Raw genomic sequence first — 25,665 nt, forward strand, 5'->3', positions numbered from 1 at the left:
CGGAGGCAGCGGGAGGGGACGAGCGGGGCGGTGCGGGGAGGCACAGCCACCCCGGCGGAGGGCACTGCCGTGGTACCTCCTGTCTGCTGCCGAGAACCGGGACCTGCCAGAGCGGCCAGAGCCACCGCGGGACCTCCTCGCTCTCCTGCTCACCAGCAGCTAACCCGGACTTCTTCCTCTCCTGAAAGCCTTTTTGTTATTATTAATCTATATTCGCATATCCCGTGACACCGTGCGCGAGAGGCACGCGGAGCCAGCGCTCCCCTCCCGCCGGATCCCTGCGCGCTTCCCGGGCAGGAGGGCGCAGCCGGGCCCCGCCGCCGCCCGAGCCGCTCCATGCGCCGGGCGCCGGGCGCGTTGCCCGCCCGTGCCGGGGCGCTGAGGCCGCGGCTGCCCCCGGCGTGAGCGGCGCACCGGAGGCGCCCGCAGCGGGGAGCGGGGCTGCAGGTAGGTGAGCGGGGCGGCCCGGCCCTGCGAGCGCGTGTGCGAGCGAGTGCGTGCGGCCCGAAAGTTGCGGGGAGCCGGGCGCGAGCTGCCCTGCCTCCCTTCCGCGGCTCGGGAAATTTCATTTTGATTACAACAGCCTTTCTGCGGAGCTGTGTGTTGTGTGTATTGGGGGGCGAGGGCAGCCCAGCGGTTTTGCAGCCCGGCTACTTGCATGGGAAGGGTGGCCACCAGTCCTGGCCCCGGCAGGTGCTTGGCGGGGGGTTCCTGCCTTTTGGGAACAGGACACTTCCCTGCCTGGCTTGGGGACAGCTTAGGAGCGAGGAGTCCCTTTACGAGGCATTTTAGAAAGAGCTATAAAGAAGTGACTTGCCACTTCATTTATTTCGGCTTGTGATGCTCCCCAAGTTGTGGTGTGTGTCATTTGAAACAGTGCTCGTCTCTCTGGATTGCTTCCTTTACCATTTTAGTGAGCTTATTTGCCTCCTGAAAATATTAGAGGGTCTGTAGTTCAGAGTGAAAATGCATTTCTTTCTTTTTCTTCTGCCCTGCTTATGCCTTCATGAGAGAGACTTTTAACATAATCTGCTTTGTCTTGGTGGAAGTGTAAGATCGGACACCAGCCTGTCTATGCAGAGCATATGGAACACTCGCTTCCACAGCCCTCTCACAGTTATCATTTATATCTCTCCTGTAGGCTTCATTCTTACCAGAAGTTAAAATCAGTGCTTGAAGCATCTTGAATCATATGTGTAGTTACAGTTGTCTCTTTCCAGCTTTTGCTTTGAGATTCTCCAATTTTTTAAACCACTAAGCATCTTCCTCACTCATGCCATGCACCCCTGGTAGATACTGGTTCTGTGTTTAAAGAATTGTGCTTTGGCTTTGGAAAAAACTGTCAATTTTAATAATAAACAAACTCAACCCCTATCCTTGAAAGCCCCATAAACATCCAGGGTCTTAGGGTCTTCTCACAGCACTGGATACATTTAAATTGCTATTGACTAAATGATAATTGTTATCTGTTTTCTCTGTCTTACCAACTAGTTCCAGGCATCAGCATTCAGCCTGCTATGTATTTAACACTTTAAAGCTACTTTATGGACTGATCTCAGTGAAACCAAATTGATAAATTCTTTTCTGAAGCATAACGTAAAAAAAAAAATCCTTAAGATATAGTCCAATACTTCTGGGAATACAGCTTAGATGAAGTTGGGAAAGATGGTGCTTCTGAGGCATTTTTATCACGGGTAGCGAAGGTTACATCTGTTATACTTTTTTTCCCCAGTAATTATGCAGTCATTTCATACTGATGTCTCTAAATTAAGTAAGTGTTCAATGAACAGTAGTAATTCATATAAATTCCATAATGAAAAATTTATTTGTTTCAAAGATCTGATGTTGCTGAGGCAATATTCCAAACTATGTATTTTGTGGTTTCATGTAGTCCTAATTTCAAAAGCTAGAGTACTATCGCTATTTTAATTGTAAGCGTGTTAAGTGCCATCGTTTTAGTGGAAAGCATTGCTCAATTAGTTGAGGGTAGACTGGGGTTACTATTCACTGTTTCCATATGTTGTTTGAACATAGGGGAAATTTCAAAAATATGGTACTAATTGTAGATATGCTGCTGATAGTGGGTGACTTTGAGATAAATTCTTGATTCCTGTCATACTGTTTTAATCAGAGAATGAAGACTAATCTGGCAGTGCCTTTTATCATATTGGGGTAACCTTTTTACCTGTCTCTTTTGGTGAAACCAGTGACATAACCTTTCATGCAGATACAGGTAATAAACTTGATGATTCTGGAAGAGAATGCATAAAAAACTACCTCCGTGTGGAGGTAAATAGGTGTGTGTACAGATGGATATTGGGGACTGTTTTATGAGCAAGTTGCAAAGTGATGATTCATTGAATCTTACCTCGATTTACTTAAAGCATGTAACACTTTACACTGATTGTAGTGGTAGAAAAGCATTTAGTAGCCAAGAAATTTTATAATTTCCTCACAGGTGACGACAGACTCTTGATAAAAGACATCTTTACGAATTTAAACTGTATGTTTTCAAATGAGCAAAGCATATGGAAATTTTCAGATCTGAGCATCACCTTTTTTACATTTATTGCTGACTCGATTACTACTTACCAACCTGTGTAAAGCATAAATTGTGCGGTAGAAAAATATCTTGCCTTAATTATGTTGTATGTTTTATATACTATAAATAAGTAATAGAAAAATGCTGACCAGTTTTCACACTAAAATAAATCACTGACTTCGGAAGAGAGAAAATCACATTACGTAATACTCATCTACACAAAACTGTGATCACCATCTTCGGAAATTATTCTGAATGGTACAACTGTCATTGACCAAGCCTCTTTTTTAAGTTCTGCAGTATTTTATTAGAAATGCTTCATTAAGTCACATTATTCAGCAGCTGTTTGTTCATTGAAAATTAAAATTAAAATCAGGAAGTTTATCCAGCAAAGTAGTATTAGTTCCTTTGTTAAAGACCAAAAGTTCGGACCAGAGAAATCCTTTAGCATCACCGTGCTAGAAGCACTGAGCACATTCTATTTTTGTGATATATGGATGGCATTTACTGATGCAATTCATCAATGCATTTATTAGTCAAACGTCATCAAACAAAGAAAATAAATGAAAGTAAATAAAGACTGAATGATAAAACAAAGGCCAAAGCAAGTGAAGACTCTACAAATCTAATTAATTAATGTTCAGTCTCATATTTACAGTCTATATTTAAGCATCTGATTTAAATGACGTGCTTGTTGTCTTACATTGATTTTTTTACTACAGCTCCAGATAATTCAGGTAGCGAGAGCTTTTCATTCTCAAATACATTTTCCATTTTCCTTTTGAAATGCGGAATTTTAAAAGGGTAGAATCAGAAGTTGTGCTTGTGTGGGTATAATAGAAAGGTTCTATGTCAGTGGAACTGAATGCTCCACTCTCCATGTTCCCCACCATTTATATGAGTTAAGGGGGACATTCAACTGATGTAGACTGTTGTAGCTCCATTAAAGTGGCTGAAGCTCTGACATTTTTAACCCACTAGCTCTATTGTCTTTAGATCACTGGACTACGTTTGGATTTAAAATGGATTTTGCCTAATTATTATTTTTTTATGATGAGAAAATACTGAGTTTCACAGAATCCATTTTAGGATTCTTCTCATTTGAAATACTTTTTAAAGACAGAGACCCACTGTGCGAACTATGCAGTTTATTTCAACAGAAAGTTTGGTGGAGTTATTTGGTTTGGTAAGCCACTAATATGCACTTTTGCTTAAGAACAGTCCTTCCCGTGTCTCGTTTCAGACTTATAAAAGTGGCCAGACTTGAGCCTTTAGAATGAATGTGACAACCTTGACAATAATGTCACTTCTTCTCCCAGTGGCAGCCCACAGAGCTCTCTCCTTTTGCTCTTGGGAGAACACGGAAGAGTGATTATTATGTGATTATGCTTTGATTCTTTTTACACCCTCACCAGCTACTCTTGCTCACCATATATAGGCCACTATTTATTAGAAGAGAACACAAAATAATGATGTCTGTCTGATGTACTTTTTCATAATGCTCCCGTGAAAGAGCCACATTTTCAAGAACAAATTTCAAGATATTCTTATAGAACTTCTACCATGCAGCATTTTCTGAAAAACACTTTAGAAATAGAAGAGGAAAAATGAGATTGTGCTTTACAGCAGTAGCTATGGCAGGACACTACATAGACAAATTGGGAGGAAGTTACCCCAAAAAGCTTTCTTAGCTTTTTCTTCAATTCTGCTATTCAGAATGCTTATTTGCAGAATGGTTTGTAGCTGTGGCCATTGCTTGATGTAGCATTAGAAAATGCTCTATATAGATTTGATCTTTGGTCCCCCTAGCAGGTTCTTTCATGAGTAAGCATTTGCAAGATTAGTGCCCATATCTTTTGCAGTATAGAAGCAGTCGCTTGTATAATTGCATTCCTGAAGAGTGGGAAATTGGGTTAATCCCTTGTTTAAAGCCTATCAAACCTCATAATCAGTGCCGTGTTAATAGCTGACATTTTCCAGCAACCTCATCTCATATCTTCATGTTGATCTTGTAATATAAAACTTGAACATGAGTCTCTTAACACCCGGACAGCATTGTACACAGCCTCCTTTACTCTGAATATCCCTTCAGCAATGCCAAGGAGAGGGCCATAATATAGGGTAGCACACACATAAAAGCACATAGAACTTTTTTTGGACTTGTTGAGGTTTGGTAATCTTCTAGGCTCCAAGCGTGAATTGGAATTAGGGCTATGTGAGGTGCTTTAAATTGTGAAACTTCTTAACAAATGCACAAGCACAGCACAAAAACCCTATTCAATTGTTTAAATAGCAAGTTGATTTTGAAGTGGAATTGTAATTATAAAATGTTTTTGAAACAAATACACAAATTTTACTTTTGGGTGGACACCAGCCTTTCCCTGTGTGGAAGATTTCTTTCATCTGCTGCAGTGTTAACATCAACTATCTGCCGCTGAGGTACTGGACTCTGGTAGGGCCTCCTGGCCTACAACTGGCCTAATTCAATAAAGTAATTTCCTTCTTGAAATGCAGAGACACAGTTTTGCAGTATTGTATGTTTTAACTGGCTTATTAGAACCAAACTGCATTTGCCTGGTGTAATGTTTTTGCTTTTATTTTTTTCTATTTTAAAAACATGCTATAATGCATTTTAAAAATAAATCTCTTAGCAATGTGTAGTTTCACACTAGCTCTTTTGGAGACAGGAACACAGACCTTACAAGTCTCTTATGTTCACAGTGATACTTTTATATTGGATTTTTGTCCTCATGCTGCCCCACCGCTGTTCCTGCATCACTTATACTGATATGGCCGGGCATTGTAACAGACTGTAGTGACGTGTGGCCCTCCGCTCGTGTCTGACATGACATGTCATGGAAGGGGGCAGGCGGCAGAGTGCTGTTCCTGGGTCACCAAATGGTTTTTCATGCTCAAAGGAGCATCTTTGTATGGAGGACCTCCCTGGTTGCATTTTCTCCCTATGGCTTATCATGAGAAACCATTTGCAAGAGAGAGGCTACCCCAGGGCATCCCAAGTGTGAGCTTAAGATAGATGTCTTCTTCTGCCATGCCACCACACACATGGGATCACACGCATGCCAACACACCTTGGCAGAAATGCAAGTGGGATCATACACATTGGCAGAAAGGCAAGTATAGAGGTCTGTGGGCACTGGGTTAAAACTATGTGTTCCAGTTCCTCTTTGAGATGAGACTTCTTTGGTGTTTGCTCCTGTGTAAGATATCTCTTTGGCCTTTAGAGTTCTAAGCTAAACTGTAATTCATATTTAGCTGTGGTATCATTACACTTAATTACACTGTAAAGTACAGTAGAATGGCTCGATGGCTCAGAGGATGGGTAATGGGTTTTTGTGTCATTTCTATATAGGAAGTCATTTGGAATTTGGATCTTTTCCAGTAAGGGACAAAAGTCAGTACCATCTGAAGCTTGTCTCATGGTTTATCTAAAATGAGCTAGTAGTCTCACTTCAGTTGCTACTGCAGAGTTGTCTGAGTCATAAAAGTCACCACTAGCAAAAATGTGGACATGCTCTTGCTGCGTGCCCAGAGAAGCAAAATGAGAGGTCTGATCAAGCAAGGCACTTGAGGTGTAAGTGTGTGGCTCCAATGGGACCAGTCGTAATAATTACATGCTCCAAGACTTTTCTGGAGCAAGACAGGGTAAGCATAGCCAACTGCACTTTTATGGCTTTATGGTGATCCATGGTGAAGGCTCATGCATGGGGTGCTGCTCAGAAGACTGCATTCATATCTGTGCTCTGTGTATAAATGCAAGACTTGAGTTTAGTTTCAATAGATTGTCAGCCTTGCGTCTTTTAGAGATATTCAATCCTCTTACATTTAGAACAGAGACTATACATTGGTAGGTAGTTTTCAGAAAGATGATACAAGTAGCTATCTGGAATTATGGTATTAGAAAATGCAATTACAAGCATGTTATTCTTCAGTGCAATATTGCTAGCTTAGAGCCTAGAACAAAATAACACTTTCTGAAAAAGTATATCAGCCTAAGGTATTCCCGTAAGAAGTTATGTCATATTTAAAGCGTAATTGGAAAAAAAAAAAAAAAAGATGTTTCAGCAGCATGACAGGAGAATACCATCTCTGTATTGTTACCTATGTTTATTTAGCTTTGAAAATTATTTATCTATAACAAGTAAGCTATGCTTAAATAAGATGAGAATTTTTATCTTGAGGCCTGGTAAAAGCAAGAAATAAAGTGAGATAAGCTCTGGTTTCTAAGCTTGCTGGAATGAAGACAGAAGAAATATTGTATTTGTATGCTAACATAACATGCTATAAATTCAGATATGATATCATCAACCAATACGGTTAGTGTTGCTTGACACTTTTCATTATATGATCCTGCTTTTTTTTCTGTTCTGGCTAGAATCATGAGGATGTCACTTGCACTGGAATTAAGATAATATTTAAAATACACTACTGTATAATAGTGTAGTAGTAGTGAATACTACAGTATTCAGACCTTTATAATCGAGACTTTGTACTGATATTTATATCTTGGATGTTCTCTTCTCCTTGTGTCCTTCTCCCCTCCCCGCCCCCCCCCAAAAAAAAGGTCTTAAAAATAGAGGCCAGTTGAATTCCAGTCTTGGGAAATACTTTTTAAGTTTCCACACAGATCCATTCTTCTTTATGTCAGTATTATTTTGTTATTTTCTATTTTTAGACATTGTAATTTGATAGAAAAAAATTTGGTGATTGCACTGGAGTTTTGTGCTTTAGCACACGGATCAACTTGTCAAAAAATATCAAGGGAGGAATGCAACAGTGTGTGGCTTTCTTCCTGCTATAAGCTGCTTGGGCTTCATCTGCAAGCCTGAGCCCGCAGTACTTCAGACATCACTTTTAGAGGACTGTGAGAAGCATTAACCTTCCCAGTCCCGCAGGCCAGTGCCTGGATCCAGTGGTGGCCAGGCAAGTGCACAGCCACCTTCTCCCATTTCATTTACGCTCTCCTCTAATTGCTCGGGTTGATGCCTGTGTGAAAATATGCTAGGAGAAAGTCTTATCATAGTTGGACTTTCAAGGCTGCAATGTAGTGTTTGGGGATTTTCTTTTTTTTAACAGTATGATAATTCCTAAATGTTTTGGAATTTCTTTAGAGTTGCTCTAATTTGTTGTGTCTGTTACAAATATGTAGTTGTCATCTGGTAAACCCGTACCTCAGATTCTTAAAAATGAAGCATGCTTTTAAAATCATATTCAGAGCAATGCTACCTAACAGCTACTATACTTTCTCAGAGAAATTATAAAATTACTTGTTCTTCAATTATAGGTGTTGTAAATAAAACTCCTCTGCAAGAAAAGTGCTGACATAGCTATCACTATAATTGTGTGAATGCCCTGAATCTCTTTAATATAACCTCTTGTCCTCACTGCCCCTATAAAGACTAAACTCATGATAATGACACTTGTATCCTCCTCTTCCTCATCACACACCAGCCACTCATACTTCAACTTTGTCTCCTCTAGCTCTCCTTGCCCTTCCTTTTCTTCTCACTGTCGAAGTTCACCTCATCTGCATTGGTGTTATATGATCTTTCCGAATGTCAAGTAAATGCAGTCTGCAGTCAGCATTCCCAAATTGCTTTCCTGCCAAAAAAGTCTCTTTTCATATGCCATGACCCATCATCTCACAGTTAGCTGCAAGTCATTCTGAGTCCCAAATTTGCAGTGTATTTTCTATTTAATGAGCTATTAAACATTATGCACTTTTTAACTTCATCTTTTCTGACTAACAACATTCCTCCTGATAATTATAGCTGTAGAAAGAAACAATTAATTGGAAACCAATTCTGCAATAGAAGTGACATTATTTGGATAGCATTCCTTCTATCCATGCTCTAGGGGTTATCTCATTAGAATATATATATATATATTTAGAAACTCTGAAGATCTTTATGTCAGTCCAACAGCCACCATGTTGTCATCAATGATATAGACAAGACTACTGCAAGTGCTATTTTAACAGCATACAAAATCAAAATTCAAAATGGATGGATTTTTTCCCCCCCTTTTTTTTTTGCTTTGAACCAGTTATAGAAATCAGTTTTGTTTTTCCTCCAACCCTGGAGAACATTTTGAGTAACACTTAAAATTTAAACACAGACACAAGTAATATTCCATATGTTTTGTATAGATGAGGTCATTTTGGCATTGGAATGTAATTCTCATATATTCCTTCATTAATGCTAATATTCAATTTATTACAATAATATTATAAGCTAAGTAATCATCTAATGAAAAACTTGCAAAATTTACAGATGGCTAAGTAACAGTAAGCAAATTCTGTTCTCATAGCTTCGATTATGCCAGTGTGTGTACTCAATCAATAATCTAGTAGTGGGGCTATACAATTCTATCATTGCGGTAAATTATATCTAGTTAATGAATACTAATGAAACTAAAACCTATAAATATATATGCATTGTGCTAATAGCAGGGCTTATGTTAAATCCTCCAAACTTCCATGAATTCCAATCTTTTTTTTTTTTCTTTTGACTCCTACTCAGAGTTTGCGCTTCGACAGAATATAGAAATGATTATTACAGGGAATTTTTGCCCATGACCTGGTTATAGCAGCAGGTGGAAAGTGCATGTTCTGAAAGTCTTTGTCTTTCAGCTTTGAACCCTGTAATCAAGCTGGAGTGAAAGCAATCCTCTAATTGACTTCCTTTCTTTGTTGCATATCAGTTTGTTCCTGGTTCTCACAGTTGTTTTGTAAGAGCAATACTGACAGTGTTATAAGGGGGGCATTTTCTTTTCTTTGAACGAATGTGTGTTAAATGCTGGAGTAAAATGAGTGCAATACAAATATGAGGAAGAAAGCTGGTTTTCTAGCTACCTGATATTCTTGTCACCTCCACAGCTCAGTGATATGATTTTGTTGGATAATGTAAGTTCAAAACTAACCTGTGCCTTAGACTCCTTTGCACTTTCTTTTGAGCACATAGTTAAGGTGAAAGCTGCACTTCCCTCTTTCCCGTGAAGCACTGTTTAAGTAGGATTGCAATCTTTCTAGTTTCTTGGCCTAACTCTCACAGTCACCTGAAATAAAATGTGTCTCAGTAGTCAGTGATTAAGCTGATTCAATGTAACATTTTTAAAGCAAAATATCATTTATTTCCCCAAACATGTTAGCCATTAAACAAAGGGATATAACAAATATCTGTGTCTACCCCATCCTACCTAAACTTTGCTATTTTATGGGAGAAAGCAGGAAGTTCTTATTTCACCCACAGCATATGCCACAGTGGCATATTTCAGGCTGTCTGCACCTTTCTCAATAACTTAACTCAAGTAATTGTTGGCAATTCATGGGCTCCTTCCTACGGAGACAGCTTGTAGCCATCCAGTGCTTTCAATTGCTGTGTATATTCTAGTCTCAACAGAAGATCTGCACAGGATTTGTCTGGCACCTGGAAAGGTGATCTTTCCAGCAAATAGCCCGGCTACTGTTACTTTAAAGTTATTATCTCTCTACAGATATATCTGTTCTTTGTTTTGTTTTTAGCTTGCACTTCCACTTGCCTATAAAATACAGTATAGCTGTCCTAAAGAAGTTATGAACTACTTGTATATGGCGTTTATAGGATTAATATTTATCAGTCTTACATCACCAACAGAAATTTAGAGACAAACGTGCATAGTTTTGATCTACACACATTTGCCTTTCAGATTCGTTAGTGAACTGTTGAGCTCATATCACAGTAATGGCAGAGTGTAAAGGTTTATCAGGATACACGTTTCTTTTTTATACCATTTTCTACATTGTTGTTTGCTGGGTAACTACATTTTCACAATCAATCTTTGCTACAGGATGGATCAAGCTTTCAACAAGAGTTTCAGGTTTTAGATTATTGTAATTTTGGAGGTAGAATCAATGTTGGAGCACAATGGGCAATGATAACATTGGCTCCCACAGTATAATTATTTTTAATAGATACTATTATTATTTTTAAATCCTCGTTGTCTCTTGTGTGTTCTTGGCCCTCATGTCACAAGAATTCTTGAATTTACGTCCATGTAACTGTCCATGGTATGAAAAGTCTATGACTGAAGTCAACTGGAAAAGGAATAGCATAATGGACAAACCTTTTCTCTGTTTTATTTTTATCAAGAATTGTTAAGGTTCTCCGCTGACTATAGTCTTGATCTTTAGTTTTTATCCAGTAGATCTCTTTGGAGAAGTAGAATGGGAGTTGCTCTGTTTTGTGCACACCGGATCCCAGAGAACAAGTGGGAATAGATTCTCACAGAAGGAGGAGTGGAGAATGCGAAGAAATACTGCTTCTTAGCTGGACAAATACTTTCTCATACTTCTTCTGTTTAGTAGTAACTATTTTTTTCCCATAACACTGCTATTGGAAGGCTTATATAACACTAATTCTTACAAATATTTCGTCATTTCCATTTGGGAGGAAAGAAGCCTTTGCATTTTTTATTTTTTTATTTTTAGTTGGAGCTCTTCTCTCATTTACTGAAGCTATTTCAAATTTCTGCTGATTTGCAATTACCAGAAATCTCTAACCATACATTGAAGAAAGATATGCCGACCTCAGACTTTTCTAGGGTAGCCTAATTTTTCAAGGCTTTTTTGTTCTTAACTATTGTAAATACATTTGAACATTGAAGAAGACAGGGCCATAACTGGGGAAGATGGGGAATGATGAAGAGATCATGTATGCCCTTCCTTTTTTAATTTAAACAATCTTTAAAGCAGGCGTCTGTCCGAGAATCTCTTTCTTTGAAAAATGAAACTGAATCTATCATTCCATTAGATTTACTTTTGATTGTGGTTGGATGAAAGAGCATCCCTGATCAATACCTACATGCCAATAATTAAGAGCTTTTGTATGCTTGTAAGTAAGTGGTTCTACAAAAACTGGACTTCTAAGTTAAATGTCCTTTACCACAGTGAGTGATAATGCTGAATTACTTTCCTGCTGGGGTAATAAGAGAACTTTCTCTTTCCAGGCTCTCCAGTGTAATAATTTTTAGTAGTAATTTTCAGTGTTTTTAATTTACTAGTTAAATTTCCAATGAACTTGGAACTAAGTCCATATCCCTGAATGGCTCATATCCCTGAATGATTTCAGCCTTTCTGCTTTTCCTTTTGCCTTGCCACTCTCTAGTCAACACTGACCTTCCGCTGACGGACTAGGTTACTCAGCAAGTCAAATTGTTCTGCAAGAGCTGGTGTATAAAACAGGCAGAAAAAAAATCCAAAGTTATTTTTCATGTTAATACTAGGAATTAAGTAGAGCAATATAAAATGGATTTAAAAACAGGAGGAGGTCCCTTCCTGTGGGTTGCTCAGGTAGACTTGGGCTCTGCTGTTGATCTAAGCAAGGATAAAACAGAGCTCTGTGTAGGACAGAGCAGTTTTGGGGAAAAAGTTAAATAGCTTCACCAAGAGGCACTACAAGCAATACAGAGATGCAGTGAATTTTGTAACCGCTAACAGTCCTGTCTTTAATGTTGACTGTTAAAATAGCCCTTCGTGGTTAACTCCATGTGCTCAGTTTTTCTACTAGCCTTCAGTAGCTTTGGAGAAGCTTTGGTAAAGCTTTCAGACTGAGTACCAAATAGCTCCTCTTTAATTTTGGTCTCTGAGGAGATGAAAGAAATTTAAAACCTGCTCAGATGGCCTAAATCTGTCAAAGAAAAGAGAGTGGAGCCTTTCACACAACCATTGCAGATATTCTGCAAATTCTTTCTATGACTCCTAACACAATAAAAGCTCTTTGGGTGGCTGATTTCATTGAAAAGGTGAAGGCGGAGCCACCTTTCAGCATCTTCAGCACTAATAGAACTTGTAGTTAAAATTTACCTTTTTACTGTTATTAGCGAGTCTGGAAGCTGGAGAACAATAGAACAATACCATCAACTCTTTTTATTTGACTGTCTTGAAAATCTTTTTTTCCAGTGATTAAAATTTATGATTTGAAGTGATACAGCTGGATGCAGCAGTAGTCTCGAAGTATTGTGGTTCTTGCCTGTTCAAAAGTATGATAGCTATTTTATTTTTTTAAAGTTATTATTTTAAATCTTGAAGCCTCTGCTGAAAAGCATATTAAATCCCCCAGGTTTTGAGAAGAGCAATAATGGTGTATCATCAGGTAAAATCCCTGAGCCAGCATAAAGAATATGAAAAGAAAACCTTTGTAGACATCTCCATCTTTCTTCAAAAAATGAGCTACATAAGACTAAAAGTAGTATGTCTTTAGCTGTAATTCAATCATTTCATTGTCAGATAACAAATCCTTACAAAGATGCACTCAAAGATACAATGTTCTAATGTAATGTTTATGGAAACTTCTTCAGAGACTTAGGTGATATGCAAAGGATATAAAAACTTGTCTCATTGATGCTTTCTGTTTTAAGGAAGTGCTTCTTGTTTTCTGCTACTGAAAATTCAGTAGCAGATTACGAGGACTTTAAAGGTAGGTTGAGACTGACACCTAAAACAGATGTCGAACTATAACTGTTTATGTGCAAGATACATGCTTTAACGTCACAGTCAATGGAGATCTTGTGTAGGATTCAGCACCTCAGATAATTTTAGACATGGGAGTATCTTGTTTGGCCTCCAAGTACTACTCCAGATGGGGGCAAAATCCTATATGCCTGGTACAATATCCACCTATCCCTTGCTCTGGGGCATCTTGGAGAGCACTAGGTGATTGTGTTTAGCTATCCGAGTCCAATGTCTGTCAGTAGGTCTATAGAGTGATTCTGCTTGCCTTAAGACATGTACCTACTTTGGATCAACTGTATTTCAGATCATGGCAAGTTAGCAAAGTTGAGTAACTTCCCCAAACTTGTGGTGTAATCATCAGTAGCAAATACCTCAAATGTGCCAAAGTAACTAAGGTATCTGCATGGGACTTACAGGTCTGTATTAGATCTATGACGTAGGTCTATCATAGACTCATAGCCATGACAGATGGCACCAGATGACCATATCCAGTCTGCTGAATTGAGTACTTATATTTAGGTCTCTTGATTTTGAATTAAGTCCCGTCCCAGGACCCAGTAGATAACAGGAAGAATGACAATACATAGAACAATTATGAAATTAATTAAGCTTGGGAGCATTTTCTGCTAAAACTGCTTTCAGCTCTTTGTATGTGTGCTAATTAGTGATGTAATGTAATGCAAAATCCAGACTGTGTGAGAAAATATCTCACAAATAGAAAAGACTTCACATAGAAAGTATCTCTGTTCCTAGTTCAAAGGCTAGATCTTCAGCTGTCTGAAAAAGCTCACGAGAAAATTATGAGCCCATTGGCAAAACTGAGTAAGTTAGATTTAATGTTCCTGGTAATTCTAAGAGGAATAAATGATCAGAGAATAATTTTGCTTAAAGTGCGTCTGGAAAGGTTGATTTCAGCTTTCATTTTAAATCATAAAGAGCATGACATTAACTAAATTTTATTTCTCAGATCAACTTTGTTGCTGAGAGTATCATCCAGAAGGATAGTTCACTTCAGCACAAGTATTTATTGGTCTGTGGTGTAATACGGGGAGCGAGGGCAAAGAGCTTCCATGTAAATTAATGGATTTATACTGAATCAGCGTACAAATCTTGTTTCAGGGCAATAAACCAAATGTACAGACATGAGAGGTATATTTTATGTTCATTATTTTTGTGACAGTGGCACTTACCATATCCAGTCAGGATCGCAATCCTATTGAGTGGGATATTATACATAGATAAAGCAAAAGAATTTGCTGTTCTTTATTTTGGTTCTTTCAGTCTTTAGCCCTTACCTTAACTATCTGCCTCTAGGACTATAGCTGTAAATGAGAACATCTTTCTGGCTGGGGCAGTGATCCATTTGCCTTGACATATAAGAGTGAGAAGTACACTTTTTCTAATGTGTACTAGTATTTTATCAGAACAAACCATAAGAATGTTATAAAGGTTTCCTTTGTTGTTTTGATTTTCTTGTGAGTGATTAGCCTGTGATTCATTAAGCATCTTCAGTGATTAGTCTTGACTGCTATGTAGAGTATAGATCTGCTGGCATCAGCCCTCAAACTCCTGCTGTCCTCAGTGGAGCTCGATAGAATCAAGCTACAGAACCAGAATTTGAAAGAAAAATACAGAAAACAAAATGAAGCAACTCCTCCATTTCATTGCCTAATGGGAAGAAACAATATAAGAAGTTCATCTTCCTTTGTACTTCTTGGATTATTAAACCCCTTACCAGAGAATTTGAGAGAATTTTACCTATAAGGCTTATCATTTGCCCTGTGAAATGATTCTTATGGTATAAAAAATGTGTTTGATACAACAATAGTTGAAGGTACTGAGGAAAGCAAAATACTTGAGTCCCAACCCTGACATGATTGGGCAGAATGTCATATCTCCTCAGCCCATATCCCATTCTCTGTATCTTCCCCAGAATTCTTCACTCCTCAGTATCTGCAAAATAGTTTTTCACTGTAGTGTAATTTGCTGAGGGTCATGACTATTTCTGGACTGTCAAGAAATTGCCTTGGTCCTCCCTGAACCTCTGTGTGAGCAGGTGTTGCAGGACTCCTCTGTTAGTAGAGCATCAATATGTGACTAATTGGAGTCTAATCACTCAATGAGTATTGAATAATTCCATTTTCTAGATTTCTAGTTAATGGCAAAACACATGAAAACCCTAATTATGACTGTGAAGATTCTACGTATCGCTTTGTGAAGAGTTCTTTTAACTTTAATTACAACAAATGATGTAAATAACCAAAGATACAATATTTGGAAAAAAAATCCTAATGGCATGTGTCACAGACAGAAAATACTCTATGGCAGGTCTGATTGTAAGCTCCTGCAGGAATTTGAGAATTGTACTTCTCTCAGTAAATAAATGTCATCTATCTTAGGTAGATAGCTGTCTATCTTAGCTGTCTGTTTAGCGAAAATACCAAGTGGTTTTAAATAAGTTTTTAAGATGCTTATAAATTTAGAAAACATTTTAAAATTCTTATTACATTATCTATGATAACTTACAATAACTGTTGGAGGTTTCATAACTAATGACCTAATCTGTCTTTAAATGTTAGAGTGCATAGATATGCTTAGATTGATGGATACAGTTTAAAACCCTAGGGTCTGATTATGATAGAAAGAATTAGTGTCAGCAATTTGTACAGCTGAATTGATGCTGAATGCCATTTAGGTAAAAATGTATGAAGGATCAACTAGGGATCATCCCTAGTTCAAAATAACCATTAAGTATCTGACCAGGGTTTCTGACCAAGTCATGAGGGTGCAGATGTCTGGAATGCTCATGACAAGTGAGAAAACTTCCAACAAGACATCTAATGCATAGCAATAGGGCAATGCTGTGTCTGCTTTGGGCCATGTTCTGGATGAGCTTCTACAAAGCTTATGCAAGATACTGCCCAACTGTATTTGTACAAAGTGAAAGATGTCTGCTGAACCCTTTTCAGTCTGCTCTATGAGCCACCCTTTGATGGGGTGCAAGTACTTGAAAGCTGTAAAACAGCATAGTCCTGAGGGTGCAGGTCACATGCTATACACATGCATATATACCTGCTGCAAACAACCACCGACTTTGGAACAAAACGGAAAATAAAAATGATTTTTCTACTTTTTAATTATCTACATCGTGGCTTCTGTAGGACCAACATTAATCAGGATACATATATGCTGTGCTCAGAGTAAGTATCTGTCAAGAGTCATAAAGTTTCTTCTCCATATTAAACAGATTTTGCTATTAACTTGGATTTACTATATCCATTAAATCTGAGGCATTAACTTTGTAGCTTTTGGCAGTTTTTATTTCAATAGCTACATAGATGTATTTATAATCAGTTGACATTTTGTAATAAAAAAGAGGGAGATGACGGAAATGTGGAAACTGTTCTGAATTGTTCCCACTTTCTGTTGCTCAAGAACTTTCCCAAATGAGTTCACTAGCACCATTTTCCAGAAGAAATTTTGCTACTCTTACTTTTGATAAATGTTAGATTTTCTTTCATACCAATATAGAAGAGAATCTCAGAAAGACTGTCACTATAATCTTGAATTTCATCCCATTTTCAGTCTAAACCTAGACCAGGAAGTTTGCTTTCTGGACAAGTAGATGTTTTTTATGGGGTCTGATTAACCTGCTAATGTTGAGCTACATCAGCAGTACTGCTCAATGTGAATGGAAATGAAGCTTCAACACAAGAAGGCAATAGTTTTGTGCACTCGGTGATGCAGATGTGTTTCTCAGAGCCTGTGAGACTATAAACCCCTACTACCTCTCTATTGAAAGCATTGGTTGCTTTTTGGAGAACAGGACTGCATTTGAAGGTAACACAGGCCCCTAATGTTAGCAATTCTAAGTCTCTGTAGCGTCTATTGATCTCTGATATAATTTGGAATTCTACAGCTCCCAGCTGGAAACTTTCTGCAACACAAATTAAGATGGTGGGTGTAAATTAAGGCAGCATGTATAATGTGACTTTGTGCATGGGAAAAAAGTATGTGCATACAGTGAGGACACATATCCTGAAAAAAAACAGTTCTGTATTTTGATCAAATTCCCCTTATGAAATCTCATATAAACTACTTGTAAGTTTGTACACCCTGAGGAGTCCCAATTCAGATCTTTATGACTATGAAAGAGAGGGGTTTTCTTTATGAAACTCCTCATAGAGAAGCAGACATTACCATGTCAAAATGTTGAAAAATTATTTGAGATAGAGCTGATGATCAGGAAGTCATGGAAAAGGGAGAGGAAGCTTAATAAGCTTTGTATTCAAGTAATCTACTGAAAGAAACTAATCTCCACCATCCTCAAAATCTTCTCTTAGGTAATGTGTTTTGCATACTTTTAATAATAATTGCAATGGGTTTTATTTCCAGAGCCTTCTGCAAAATGTTCCCAAGAGAAAGTTCTCTTATTGAAGAAAGTAGTTTGTTGTGTGCTGAATTTCTTTTTTTTTCCCCTTGCTTTCTCTAACATTTAATTGAAAATTGTGGCTGAAAGCCAAATGTGATTTAAAACATTTCTAGGTCTCAGCCACAGAGCAGGTTGTTGTAAGAGCTGTGTCCCTCTTGCACAGGTGAGTTGGTATTTCTAGGTCAGGTTATTTATTTCAGTGATTCTAGCTAGTATCCTCTACAGGTTATAAGAAAGGACCTTAACCTTTGAGCTGTAGTTTAGAAAGTTTAGTTCTTAATTCAGTCTCCTGTTAGCCAAGAGATGCTGTCCAACCAGTAGAGACTCATCCAAGGATCTCATCCACAATTACTGTGGACTTTGGGTGGCTGGGAGAGCCATTGCAGCGTTAGCTCAAGAACTGACATACTATGCATTTTGTTCTGAAAACCAAGCTGGGTTTTCTGCAGGGAAAATTGCTTCGTCCATAAATATGCCAAACCTTGTGTTGCAGGTGTAAAAAAATTCATCTGATCAAACTGGCCCGTTTTCCTATAGTTAGGGGCTAGTAAATTTGGCTATTGATATGTGATGACTAGTTCATAGTTGTACAGTGAGAAGTAATACTTTAATGACCTTGCTTATAATTCTTGAAAATATAGTTTTTGCACATGACAGTTTTAGGGAATTTTAAAAATTGTGGAAAATAAGAATCTGAATATGAATAGCTATGTAGATATCTATGATGTCCTGGAGAATTTGTACTGACCTATTTTCATTTTAAGAAGAAAACAAGACTTTTACAAGTCTTGCCTTAGTTGCACATTTTTTATGTGCATTGTTGTACTGTTGATGTTTCCATTTACTGTCCAAGAACCTATCACAGTCAAGCGTTGAGCCTTAATGATCTCTTCATGTTGTAGGAAGATTGGATGAGGATGAATCCTTGTTGTTGTTGTTTGTTTGTTTGTTTTTGTTTGGACTGTTTTGTTTGGACTGAAGGACTGAAATTTCTCCAGAAACAGAACTGAGAAGTTAGATATGAAACTTGTTGTTTGACTAGGGACCAATGTAGGTCAAGAGAACACAGACCCTATGGGAGACAGTCCTCCACTGCAGCAGGCTCTTGTGAAAAGGACTTGAAACGCTGAATAAATACTCCTTACTGATGAATAACACAGTGCTGTATGCAGGTCATGTATCACTGAATATTGTGCTCTCCGTGAAGCACAGAGTAACTGCTTTCAGATCTTTGCATAGTCAATTAAAACTGCCTACCTCTATTATGATGTGTCCTTCAAAGGGCTATCTGAGAGACAATGTCCTTGGGACTGGAGTTCTGAGGAGAAGGGGTGACCCCACATTATCAGAAAGTGTTTAGTAAAGAACATAGAGGCCAAGCAATTGAACTGAGGCATCTCTAAGGGGGGTGGAAAGCTAGACAGAACACTGTGACAATGTTGAAAATATTCATGTTTATTTGAACTGGATACCTGCCTGAGTATTCTCTAATTATGTGCATTTTTTTCATCCAGAACTCAAGACTTGTATTTAGAATAAAATCTGCCTTCAAATGGTTAACTTGAAATAGACAAGAACATTAAACTTGCTCTTCTTTTTCTGACCTTTCCTGCTACATCCACCTCAGCATAATGTTGTTTACAATGTAAATATATTTAAGTATTTTAGGAACAAGAAGCAAGGCGCAAGTTCTGGAAGGAGCTGAAAAATGAAGTAAAATTTTGGCTGCCCTTCAAAAACTTCAAATCCACAAAATCTTAGATCAATGAGCTTAGCTCATCTAGAGACTTCTAAAAGAAAGTGCCGTGTGTACAGATCCATGGCCTAAGCATAGATCTTCTCTGAGCCATGCTTGTGAACTCTGAACCGTGCTCGTGAAAAATGGATCAGATGATACTAGATTTCATGATCTGCCTTTTTTGATTGCCTGGAATAGAAGGCTGTTCATAACAATTTTGTTTACATTTTAAAAAATAAATTAGATTTGGGCTGTGTTTACAGGTTATTATTTGTACTGTGATTGTTTTGGTTATGCCTTGAGAAAGTTTAGTATGTAACTTTTTCCATGTTTAGATATTCTGAGCTCTTCTAAATGTAACTGTCAAAGGAAAAATAGCATGCCAATACAAATGATCTATAATAAGTTACAGGTACATGTTTTTTTTCTTGCTTATTGCTGTGTGTTTCACCTGCTTTGGTTGTTACAGAAGAGAAAAGGAGCCCGCCTGTCTTTTGAATGTTCTTGGGATATTTATTTACAATTTATCATCTCTCCAGACTTATTTGGGATGTGGGAAAAGTGATTTCGAAACTGATGGATGACATTTGTGTGCGAAGCCAAACAGACGATAGTGTCCCCTTCACTGTCACATTGAGAAATCACTGAAAGCTGTTACAATGGCGGAGTGGCAGAACAACAACTCTGGCATCAGAAATGCTGGCAGCTGTGCCCAAGTTCAGTTCGCTGCCACTTGGGATGTGGGATACCCAGGACTAGAGTAATGGTCACTGGGCAGTACTGCCTGCAGCAAGGTTGAGAAGAATCCAAGGGAAATGGAGGGAGTTAGGAGGATAGAGTAGTTGGTGCAGTAGTTTTTGCCTGGAATCATCAAGTGTTTTTCAAAGTCAGCAAAGTTTATTATTAGATAGATTAGAAGTGGCTTTCAGGTTATCCAAATTCTGTTTGCAGTCCTTTTTTTTTTTTTTTTTTTTCCCTGAACATGTAAATGTGCAAGATTATATTTACATATAAAGGGAAATTAGTTTAAAGTCATCATTGGCTGTAGAATTTTCTGGGAATTGGAGCTGCTAAAGTAAAGGTGTGTAGAGATGAATTCACTTCTCACTCCCGGAGACCATTCACAGCAGTGTTAGCTGCTTTGCTCTCTTCCTACACAGAGCTGACCTTGTGCTGACTGGCCTTGTACTTTCCCATTTCTTTGTCTGTTTTAAAACCAGCTGGTTCTCTCTATAGAAGTTCACAGCTAGGACCTTTTCAGCAGATGTCTACATGGCCTCAGCAGTTCTTTTCCCTTGCCCTTCTGTGGCATCATTAGGCTTTATCCTCACATTACAAAGTAAAAGCTGGGTCACTCAACTTTCTCAAAATATGTTAGCAATTTGAAGACTATTTATAGCTGGACTACAGAGCATATGGAGTGAGCATGGCTAGAATATTTATGACCTCCAAATCATTGCCCTTTCTTCACTCACCCCCTGATTTACATAAGACATTATAACCTTTTATTTCAGGACTCGAATGTATCCTGGTGAATAGTGTGGTTTCACAAGGAGGTTATCTCATAGAAACTTGCACATAAGCCATGCTTTCAAGTAGCATAACTTTTGCAAAAGTTTTCACACAGTTTATAGCAATATACTAGCAGCCAGAAGGACATTCTTCATTCAGCGTGCAAGGAAGTCTGAAGACAGGCTGGGAGATGGTATCATCTGCAAGACATGCTGAGATATGCTGACAGGTCAAATAATAGCATTGGCAAGGGGATGCAGCAAAGGATGTCTCTATCTCTGTCTGTCAGCTTTGGTAAAAACATTTGATAGTGTGTACTTGCTGTGGTTCCAACTTGCACATCCTATGCAATATAAAAAAGGATTCTTTCTGATCTAGTAGAAGACAGGCTAGATTCACACCAAAGCAGCTGCCATACCTCTTTTAGTACATCTTGCCTGTGCCAGTGCATATGTGAGATTTCATAAGGGTTTTTATCCTCCAAGAGACACTGGGAAACTTGCCCTGTAATGTGATAGTGAAAACAGCAGTCTCAGCAAAGCTCGGTACCTCTTACAATTTATATTTTATTTTGTGGCCACTTGTGCACTTCTAAAAGACCTCAGACTATGTTAGCAGGATTCAGAGTTGTCATCAAGGCCTTTCTAAACTATAAGGCTGACATCTTTGTTCAAGCACAAAGCTGGACCAGTCTTGCTGAGACTTGAGATTCTTCTCAAATCAAAATTTTTAAAATTTGTTAAGCTTAGCAGGAATCTTGACAAAGTTTCATGGGGCAGTCTTTTGGTATTTCAACACTTTTGAGAAAGAAATATCTTTATGAAGTGAGAAATAAACATAATGGCATGATGTACATGATATAGTACTGGCTCTTTTTTTTTTTTTTTTCCTTGGATGAGTACATGGTTTTACTAGGCCTTTTGCATGTTTTCTTTAGTGCTCATAAGAAGGTGTCAGGGCAGAGGAATGCTCCATATGTAGGTGTTCTTGTTCTTGTTCTCCCTGTGCAAGGATGTATATTTGAGGAAATTTTTGAAATAAGAACTGAACAACGGTTGAAAACACCCTAGTCTAAGTAGAAACCAGATTCCCCTTGCAGTGTAACTTGCCTGAGATTTCCAATGAAAGTTCAAAGTGAAAAAAAAAAAGAAGTCTTTAGTACTGTTATAGATTATTAACTCTATTTAACTTTCAAGTTTTTGAAATTTGTTACTGTTCTGTTTGGGAGCTGAATAAAAACCTTTTCCTTTAAGGTTGTCCCGAAGGACAGAAATCTCTTTTGGACTTTAGCACGAGCTTTCTGAATGAAGAACAGATGTGGTACTAAAGTACCCTTTTGGTCATGGGAAATACTCAGACTCAGTAACTTTAAGAGATTATTGTGGAGAGTCCCCACAGAAAAGTGTGGAAAAGGCACTTTTGCGGAAGATCTTCTTCATTCTGGGGTTAGTTCCTTGCCACCTGGCTGCGTAGTGTTGGCAACTCTCTCTGGTTAATTATTCCTTCAGGCTCACAATAGCTTCTGTAACTTCCAAAGTGATGTCTTGTGGAGGTTACGGTTTCCTTCAGGCACTCAGCAAGAACAGCATGTGCTTTTAGCTGGGGACCTCACTCAAACTTCAATAACTGAAAATTATATGTTATGACTCCTAGCTATTTGTCTGATATGCCTAGCAATGCCAGTTGTAGGGAATATATTACAGCATACTCCCAAGATAGAGGAGTCTTGGGGTTATAATTCAGAGTGGTGCTTTTAGCCTTGAGGTTATAATTCAGAGTGATGCTACTGACCTCTTTGTACCAGAACTTGTATCTCAGCTAACTGAGAAACCAGTCGAGTTATAGGTACTCTAGATATATAAACATGTCACCCAGGCAAGGGGATGCTACTTTTACATAACAAAGCTAGAAAATAAGGATGTTTATTATAAAGGGACTAACCTTGATGGTTTGTCAGCAAGAGCCCTGAATTGTTTTGATCTCCAGAACAATGTAACAAACAAAAGACTTCTGTTATTGATAATATTTGGTGCAATCAAGCCTTGTACTTGATCACAGCTATCTTCCATCCAGGACTGGTAAGCCAAGGAATCAGGAGATTTTCTGTCCTGGATGGACAGAATGCTGAAAAAGGATGAAAGAAACCCTGGGGTACATCAGAGAAGAGAAGAAAGGAGAGAAAGAAGCTTCTGGAATCAAATTGGGTTTTGCAGAGAGGTGGGGGGCTGTTCTTCTCACACTTTGAGACTGAGCTGCAAAAGTCCTTGCTGCAGAATATTATGGAGTTTTACATGGTTTAAAAAATGACTGGATACTTTCATGAAGAAAACTCCACCATGTCTTATTAAATACAAAAATGCCATCCCTATCTGAGGAATTTCCTGAGATACAAATTTTAGAAGATTCTGTGAAGATATCCCTGCATTCTTACCCTGTTACAAGCTCCATATAAACTCCTTACAAGACATCTGCTATTGACGACTGCTAGAAATCATGTAGCAGACAAGAGGAAATGGCCTCAAGTTGTGCCAGGAGAGGTTCGGGTTAGATATTAGAAAAAAATTCTACATGGAAAGAGTAATCAAACTGCCCAGGGAAGTGTTGGAGCCACCGTCCCTGGCAGTGTTCAAGAAATGTGTAGATGAGGGACTTAGGGACATTGATTAGCAGACTTGGTGTTGAAGGGCTTATGGTTGGACTCGCTGATCCTCTGAAAGGTCTTTTCCAACCATTGTGATTCTATGATTCTATAGGAGAGGAGATTGGCATTCAGTCTGACCCCATATGCGTTTTTTCATGGGAAGGAAAGCTGTGTTTCAAAAGTGAGAAACCCGTGAAGAGGAGATTGCCCTCTGCTTAAGTGGAAGGACTGTCTGATGTCTGCTTTCTGCAGATTATGAAATAGAACAGAAGTCTTCAGAAAAATTAATGCTGTTCTCAACCAAAAGTGGATGATGTAAACTTTTCACAATATTTGTTTTTAGTGAGTGGTTTTAAATTGGTTTAAGTTGCTATACTCTTTGGGAGAAGCTCTTTTTTTAACTTACATACAGTTTGTCTAAATGTAAATTGGAGCTCTCACTGTACCTATGTAATAAGACTAAAAAGGAAACTGTCTTTAAATACTTAAAATAAACTTTTTAGATTTCCACTGCTAGATCTGGGATTTGGCCATGCTCTTATGGAAATCTTTTAATGAACTTTAGAACGTAGAAGTGCCAGAGTTACTGAGGCGTGCAGGTGTACAAATGTGCATTTCTCATTTATGTGTTCCAGGATAATATCACTGGAATGGAAGAATTTGTTCCATCTCAACCCGCATATAGCTACATATAGCAGAGATTTTACTACAGTCTTTTACTGTTTTCCATGTCATGGGTTTGCTTTGTCAAGCATAGGATTAGCAGGTTCCTCTATGCATGTTATCCTAAGAATACTACTTGTATGTTGCATTTGGATATTTCTTTATGCTCATTACACTTGTTTTAATTTTCTTTCCATGTAAGCATTGTATAAGAGAAATATACCACTGAGTACAAATGTTCGCCTTAGCTCTTCTTTATCCTTTACATGCAGTCCTTCAAAAAAGGAATGATCATTTGACCAAAGTGTTGCCAATATTTAGAGACTATGGTTTACCTTTTTATTTTACACATCCTGAAATGTATTTTCTGCTGATTTACAAGTTCAGGGATGTTGTAAGTAATTGTGAAATGGGATGAAATCTGAGAAGTTAGTTTGGGTGGGAATGAAAAGGGAATTTTGAAAACATAAAAATGCCCTTAAATTCTAAGCCAAATTATGATTTTTTTCCTCCTAAGGACATACTTATAATACTTTATAATGTTTAGAAATGAAATAATTTGATTTTTACATCGAAGTTACATATCTGAATTCTTAAAAGATTGAATAACCTGTCAGGAAAATTACAGAAAACAAAAACATTTGATTCAGTCAATTTAAACTGATTTTTTGTTGTCCTTTCTGGTCACTGAGCAGAAATGTTTTCCTTTGTTTATTTTTTTTTTCCTCTTCTTTTTATTAATTTAGCTGCAAAACTTGAAAATCCATTGTTTCTCCAAGTCTATAAAAGGGTACTATTTGACCCAGTACATGGGACCTGGACCTGTCTACTTATCCTATTTTATAACAATGGGATATAATGCAATTTTTCCCCATATATGTGAAGAATGCATATGATTTTTTTTTTATACCTGCGGGTAGTGGTGCAATTGCATTGGGTCTTGCTGATGTAATGCCTTTATAATACCTTTTTAATGAGTTCTGTAGTTCAACAGTCTTTCTGCTACTTTATTTCTGGATGACGTGCAATCAGCCTCTGATCAGACTTTAAAGAGTCTTCTCTTATTTTTCATTCACTCTGCAGATTGGCTTGTAATACATAAAATTATGCAGTGTGCAGTACATCTTTTCCATCAGTGTCCCAATCAATATCTACTAAAAATAAATGCATGCCGTGCACTGTGCCAGCTTGCACACCTATGATTAGTTTGTTAATTATCTGAACACCTAAATTCTTCGAGGTAAAGTTTCTTACAGAGTAAGTATGGTGTGGATAATTCAACTCTATTCTGTAGTTTTCTGTTAAAATATCAGAAATTCCAATAAGGGAAAGTTACCAAACCATCAAGGCACTGTGTATAATCTGGATTTTTCTTACTATTATTTATGACTAAGATGAGTTGAGAAAGTCCTATGAACAATAATGTTACCTATTAGTATTCTTATCAGTGATCAAAAATGGATCCTGTGGGATTCCACTAGAAATAGCACCACTGGGGAAGAATTATTTTTTAAGATCTATCACTTAATCAGTTTTTAATGCATTTAAGATGTGCTAAATTGATTTTAGGTAGCACATTTTCATTAGAATGTCAGACAGTGCTGTGTCAAAGGGCTCATAGATGTCTAAC

At 37.9% G+C, this 25,665-nt stretch overlaps 1 protein-coding gene across 4 annotated transcripts in view; it reads left to right on the top strand.

Moving 5' to 3' along the window:
* The first annotated feature begins 352 nt into the window (after positions 1-352).
* TAFA2 (TAFA chemokine like family member 2) overlaps positions 353-25,665 on the top strand; it is a 176,281-nt gene continuing 150,968 nt past the window's right edge. For all 4 annotated transcript variants that reach the window (XR_015913685.1, XM_088530382.1, XM_088530381.1 and 1 more), the window contains exon 1: positions 353-447. The gene's annotated coding sequence lies outside the window, so the exon portion shown is untranslated. The remainder of the gene's footprint in view (positions 448-25,665) is intronic.

Source organism: Tinamus guttatus, unplaced genomic scaffold (assembly GCF_059628265.1).
Source record: "Tinamus guttatus ecotype Peru unplaced genomic scaffold, ASM5962826v1 Tinamus_guttatus_pri_ptg000368l, whole genome shotgun sequence".
In the NCBI taxonomy this organism is placed as follows: Eukaryota; Metazoa; Chordata; class Aves; order Tinamiformes; family Tinamidae; genus Tinamus; species Tinamus guttatus.